Here is a 7420-nt window from a genome sequence, read left to right on the forward strand (position 1 = left end):
TCACCTGACCAGACGAGAGGAAAAACAACAATAACAACAACAAAAAAAAAGAAACAAAGACAGGCTGTCGGGTCCTGAGCAATGTCAGATTATTTGAATGAAAATGGAGTCAAGACATTTCCAGCTTGAGTTGTTGACAGGCATTATTACAACTAACATATCCTCGTCACAAGACTGATATTGCTCCAATGAACAGACCAGGCCCGGGGTCATTATGAGAGCATTTAGGGAAGCATTTATAGGCTTGCAATACTCATATTATATGCATAGCTGCTTACATCGAAAGGAAATTCTCAAGCCAACCGTAAAAATATGCTGATTGTATTTATGTAAATATTGTGGATTTCACACAAAGACCAGAGAACAATTTTATTAATGTTTTCTCCTGCTAATTTAGTTGTTTACGTTGATAGTGTGTTTCCGTCTCAATCATGCTTCCTGTCTTCTCCAATCAGTCTCTGGTAATCATTGCAAACACGTAAATGTCAATGCAAATAAGAAGAATCTGTCAGTATGCATTAGAGGGCATAATGGGAAAAGCAAACATATTTTGAGTGGTGTTGTTTTCTGCAGTGTGATTGTTAGAGTGAGTATACCTCTCTGATATTGTTGTTGGAATCTCGTCCACGTCCCATGCATGAACCCAGTGTGGTGAACAGCTAGATAACGTCCATCTATATTTTCAGTGTTACTCCAGCTGTCGAAAATAATCTTCATCACAGAGAGAAAACAAGTGCTTCTATTTTAATTCTGTGTTCTGTGTTAGCAGTTTTTAAGGCCACGGATGGTGCGCAGAAAGTGACACCAAATCGAGGGCTCCCATCAGATCAAACGCAAGCAAGTAAATGTTCCAGTAAATAAATAAAGTCGCCGAAGACAAACAAGATGACAGAGATACAGGAGATCATTTTCTGCACTGCTCTTTAAAGATAATCAAAGTCACCGCGCTCTAATTCTGCTGTTCTCTCAGTTCTGCATTTCCATTTGAGACGTTTAAATGATGCTTTTATTTCTGACTTACAACAAGTCCGGTGCAATAAATTTCAATCGCTGCATCGCTGATATGACAAGCAGCCAATAGTAAGAAATGTCAGAGTGATAGTGGCCCCGCAGAAACCGAAATAACTATTTATACGGAAAAGTGCTGGATAACAAGAGACAAACAAGGTCGAAGTGTTTGCTTAAAAATAGATATTAGAAAAGGAAGAGGAAAAGCAGTAAGTTATAGAGAGGACGGCTGTTTTAATTGAACCAAAGCTGAGACAGAACTGGGGCTGTAGGCTCCGGGTCGACTGGTTGGGCTCATCTACCGTACTTCTAATTTCATAAGAAGAAAAGCTTTCAGTGGTTAATCCATTACTTCTGGTGGAGAGAGGAACAGACTACTGTGTTATCACATCTTTAAATTTACCCAACATAACCACGACCGCTACGTCTAACTTATGAAACGTTTACTGACAAACTAATTGGCACAAAGACGTCATCGTTCTGTTTTGTTTAAGCAGATGGAGAGAAAGTCAAGTGTAAACAGCAGCTTCTATATCACAGCTCAACAACCAACATGGCAGACCATTGGGTCCAATGATTACACTGGTCTGCACCCATTTTGGTGTCAAAGTTTTTTGAGCTGATTTTGGACAATTGCAATGAGCTGAATCCAAATATCACATTGGTTTTGCTCAATGAGGTCAAAATTTTGATTTGAGGAAACATGCAATTTACTAAACGTTTACAACTTTTGGATCGTTTAGCTTCTGAAAAGGATTAGAAAATGGAAAATGTTTCCTCTTAAAATCTGATTTCATATGAGAAATACTAAAATAAATCAGTCGCTAATGTCAGAAAATGTAATCGATTTAGTGGTAAAATCGATTTTTTTTAAATCGAGTTGGCATAAAAACCGGACCTGATACAGAAAAGCAGATTTTTGGATTTAGCGTTGCAAAATCAGTTTAAAAATCCTTCAAAAAAGTATTTTTTTGTAACCCAGTGTTATCAGTAACCGGCACCATTATTGTATGTAACTGATGCCTCTCTCTAGCTTTAACATGGCACCCACAGCACTGATCAGCTACACGCCACAAGTTTACTTTTAATCCAACATAGTTAGAGGATAAATAAACAAAGCTATTACAACAAAGTTTTGGGTTGGAGTTGGTATTGTTCCAAATTTTACTGCTAACGTATATTCACTCAAAATATCACACATGGACAAAAGTATGTGGACGATCCTTAGACTTTTGCTGCTAGCATTCAAATAAAAGAAATGAGCATCTGTCTTTGATGAAATATAGATCAATTAACAGCACATACTACAAATACTCGTCTAATTATCTGGGTGCATATTTTGCAGAACATTTATCCGTTTCCTGAGTTCTAATAATGATCTGAATTAATCGAGCACTTTTCAGTTTGGTTTCAATATTTAGCACGAAACGAAAACAAAACGCAGGAATTTTCTGCAGGTGACTTAAATAACTTGCAAAATAATCAATCATTCTAAATTGAGTGGGGTGGTTTTATTTTCTTTGCTAATCGATCAAATGTTAAATTTAGTAATTTTTTTAAAGCGAAAATGCCTAAAAATAATAATAATTGTTAGTTGTGTAACACGAAGCTGCCAGTTTGCACAAAAAAACATTCAATTATTTCTGGAAGAACAACATCAGGAGCCTTATCTCTGATTTTCTTGACACTTTCTTTTAAATTTCCCAAAATAAGACAAGTTTAACTGTCTCTTTGACCTCTGCCGCTATTGGCCTTGCAAAACCACATCAGCCGACCTCCACAGAAACAGCAGGCCAACGTGTCCGCATTAGATTCCTCAACAGTTATTGTGCCGGGACCAGCAACCGAATCTGCTGCCATCATTTCAGTATAAAACGATTTCATCTCCTGCAGATTCTGGCGTTTTAAGTTTATTTATAGTTCATTTAGGCTAATAAGGCTATCAGGGAGAGCGCACTCAATGGAACATTTAGTTCATCAGATAACTTGCAGATTGTTTTTCCCACGTCCAATCGATTGGTTGAAGAGTAGGTGCGGTTCCAGATTTTCTTTGGCTGACTACAGCCCTAAACAGAACAAACACTGTTAAAAACCCGAGAGGTGGTAAAATGTGGTTTTCTGCTCCACGGGAGGCAGGACATACATTAAAGCAGCAGGTGCTAATCACATACCCCACCTATCAAACGCTGCACCTCTGGTTATCAAAAAAAAAAAGAAGCAAATTTTGGATGAGACTAACTCTGGCTGCTAATGATATTGGATGTTCCAATTGGCTATTAAACCTTCATTACATAGATTGGAAGCCAGTGGCTCCACGTGAAGCATTTAGAGAAAATGAACACGGTGTAAGTGGGAGCTCTGCAGAGTCAACACCACAGAAAGAATGAATTAAAGTGCCGATAGAAAACCTGTAAAAAAGTATAAATGTGCACCTAGGGGCACAATCACTGCTGTCTATTTAAATTCAGTGCTCTTTCACAGTGTATTACATGGTATACGCAACACAGTAACTGCTAATGGCAGCCTGGACGTCGTCCAATATGCCAACATGGGGTGAATTTTCTGACAAGGCAGGCCAAAGAAAAGGGGTCTGCCTGTGGGATGAGTGAGCATAAAGAGGAATTTATGATGTGGAGGAACAAGGCTGGCAGAAATCACTGGAAGCACCTGACTCGTAAATTGAGAGCATGTTTCTGTCAGCGAGAAGAAGGAATGACTAATGTCTCAGATTGCTGTTTGGGCCAGTTCTTTCATCTCAATAAAGTGACTTTGATATCTCTCCACCCCTACCCAAATGTGCCAGGGACAGTTTGTTCAGCTTCAAAGAATTAAAGCAGCACTTTGCCGAGACAATGCAGCCTCATTATGCACATAATCTTACAAGTGTAAACAGTCTGGCACAAAAGTGTTGGGTGTGAGCGCTGCTGCGAGATGGATCTGTTCCCTGACTGATGTCGTCTGAGGCTAAATGCAACATATTATGCTTTGTGCTATTTAAAGCCCAATTTATAACAACCGTGCAAATCACAAATTTGTCCCTTAATATGAGTTAAAGCTGCACTAATCAATATGTTATGGCTCGAGAGTTACGACCTCGCTCAGCAGGTCCCTGCAGCTCAGCGCAGCATTTTAGCATCTTTGAGCTCAATGTTTTTATTTGTGGGCGACAAAATTTACTGTTGTGGCAGAAAAACGTCGAGCAGTGAACGCTGTCCGGAAACATGGCTCAAACTGACTGTTTAAATTCTTCTCAGCAAATGAGCCGGATCGACTGTACGAGGAGTTCTGCTTACTTATTGTTCTGCTGCTAGAAATAATGCAGCATGTCTGAGTGTTCCTTTCAATTGCAAATATTGTGCATTAATAACTCCTTTTAAGGCTGCACACTTAGTTTAAAAAAAAAATAGTGACTTTGGTTTCTCACACTTAAATGAGCAACTGATCAATCTTACATTTACAATCAGTGAAAACAGCCCATGAAGATAAAATCACTCGCTTTTAACTTTGGTAAATCTGAAATCAGAACCCCTTCATTTCCTCTCCTCAAAGTAATTTTCAGTCTCACACCTTTGTGACCTGCTGAGTGGAGACTAGAAGCTTTTCTGTGCAGGGTCGCCTCGTTTTATTTTACCATAGACTGCATTAAGGGGGCGCTGGCAAACTGTAGCAGCATCGACAGGCAGATGTTGAGCAAGTGAGGCATTTCAGGCACATCTGTTTTTATCATTAGCTTCTAGGTGGTATTCAGGTAAAGCTCATTTTGTGTCTGCAAAGACTTAAACAGTAGCGGGAAAGTAACACAACATGAAAAATAGTCCCTGAAATTACAGAATTATCACGATGAATAACTGCAATCTCAATATTAATCAAATTAACTGGGATTTTTATTCTAGCCATAATGGTGTTTAAAAACACAGTCGAGCAGCAAGAAAATTAAAAACCACGTCCATCATGTTGGAAGTGAGAGCAGGTTCCAGTTTTGTAGCGCTGGAGATAATCTTTTGTTAACTTTCACATCACTGATTGTACCTTCAATGCACCACAGCGAACAGGGGGGGACGCAGAAAGCAGCGTCGTATAATTAAAACGTCGGAAATGCAGCTTTTGACAAATTCAATTCAGGCCAATCTCAAATATCTTCAGCTTCAAATCTCTTTCTCAGGGACTAATTTGCACGACTGGGAGAGGTTGGATTCATTTAACTCCTCTTTAAAGCCAACAAATTTTTAATTATGTTAATTTAAAAGCTCCATTTCACCAGGAAACAAGAAAAACTAGCCGTTCCCATTGTCCGCTTAACGAGCTCGGCGCGTATGAATGAAACCAGCAGCATTGCGGCGCAGCACTGTTTGGACGTCTCAGTTATCTTTGGGCCCAGATCTTCTCCCTCGGTTCAGCTGTACTGGGCCAGAGCCATCCATGCCTGCCGTCTATCCCCTAGCTCGCCCACAATCCCTGATTAATGTGGTCTGGGCGGGAGCTGTCAGAAATGGCAGAGAGAATCATGGGATTTCTCCTTCAGAGTCCCAATGACACCCAGCAGCTGCAGGAGTAAACAGATGACTAACCACTGGCCTTTTGGCAGCCTGTGGAGATTCACACGGAGGGAGGGCTGCGAACGTTGCTTTGACATTTAGGTGGATTAGAAAGTTCTTGGGTTCTGCTCTCGTGGTGTCAGAGGTGGTTGGCATAGTAATTATATGCATCTTGGTTTTCTTCCGCTTGACCCCCAACCGCAGCAAAAACAACGCAGAGCTTCGTTTTTTCCACTTACAGACACTTTGTTCAAATGAAATGTTTAAGTGTAAAACATCCTCATTTATAAACAAATCACATTGTGTTTGCGCCGAGACATGAAAGTATCCTGCTTTTAAAAAAAATACCTAAAAAAAAATAAATAAAAATACAACCAATTGTCATTTCAGATCATGTCCTGCTGCAGAATTCATTTCAAATCTGGGGCTGAAGCTGTCCTGGGGGCACAGTTTTGTGTGAGGTATTGACATATTAAAGGCTCTATCAGACAATGGCTGGTGGTTTTTTTTAAATCACAAATAAATTACTCTCCTCAAAACACTATTACTCCTCCGAAAATGAAAACTCACTCATTGTGAATGTCTCATATCAGGTAAAAACTGGAGAGAATTAATTAACCTTTGTCATTTTAATTGCTTTAGTGACAGCTGTCCTTTGGTGCCGGAGCTATCCTAATGCACATACTGTGGGCTTGTCAATTACTTTCCCAGTGAATAGATTAAAACGCCACAGAGGATAGAGTCATTTCATTAGTCAGACTTAATGCCCCCCAGACATAACCAGGTACGAACACTTCACATCTAAATATGCAGGAAAATGAACAATACTATTAAGCCCATATGAATCGAATGAATTGTGGCAACATGAAATTAAGTTTACGCTCTATTTAATTCTGTCCCACTGTTTATATTACATTCGGTACACAGGTTGTTCTTCGAAAGGATCTGAAAAATGTTGAATATTTTGAGGCTTTTAATAGAATAGACTAAAATGCAGGGTACCTGTGCCTGCGCCGCAGCTAATTGCTCTAATGGAGAATCGTAGCGCTGTCAATTCTGACTACACTGGATAATGGCTGACAGCAGCGACTGTCTAATTCTCCCATTTTGCTGTTTGCACATCTATGATCTAATGCTACTCAGCTCATCATGAATCTGAAAGAAATTAGGCTGCTTTCAAATGTCTGTCAGCTGGGTGTCTGCTTTCAGCGCTGAAGGTCTCCAAGTCTCCACCCTCTTGTTTCCTTTCATTTTACCAGGCTGCTGCTGCTGAACCTCGTTTTTCACGGACTGTGAGGATTTTCACACGAGTCTACGAAGAGGAGCGCCGGCAACGCTCTCGTGAAACTGCAGTCGACATATCCAAACAATAAGCTCACACTCTCACGTCGCTAATGCTACAAAATCCAACAGACATAATACAACTCGAGTCAAAATGGAGCCACTGATTTGGTCACTATAGCACAGACACACTACCTGTGGGCAGAATACCTGAGACAACATTAAAAAAAAAGGCTGAAACATACAGTAGTAAACAGTGTTTTTTGGCTCTAAATAGGCCTTTGGGTTGACTCCACATATAAACATGATCACTCTGTGTACAGTAAAGGCAATGTCTCTGACGGGAATCACTGAATCTCCTGTTGCTTCTGACCATTGATATACAAAAATGGTGAACGTATGGGCAAATTAAACAACTGATTAAGAAAACTGGTCATTATTATTATTTTGGTTCTGGAAACGTCCTTTGGCACTTTACCCACAACAAAAACTCAAAAATCCTGGTGTGGTTGTCATCAATTATATTCTGCTCACCTTTTTGAGATGCAATACATGAAGTAAAATTTGAGCTTGGTCCATGTGACACCAATTCAAAC

This window comes from Stegastes partitus, unplaced genomic scaffold, assembly GCF_000690725.1.
Source record: "Stegastes partitus isolate 25-593 unplaced genomic scaffold, Stegastes_partitus-1.0.2 Scaffold1405, whole genome shotgun sequence".
NCBI lineage: Eukaryota > Metazoa > Chordata > Actinopteri > Pomacentridae > Stegastes > Stegastes partitus.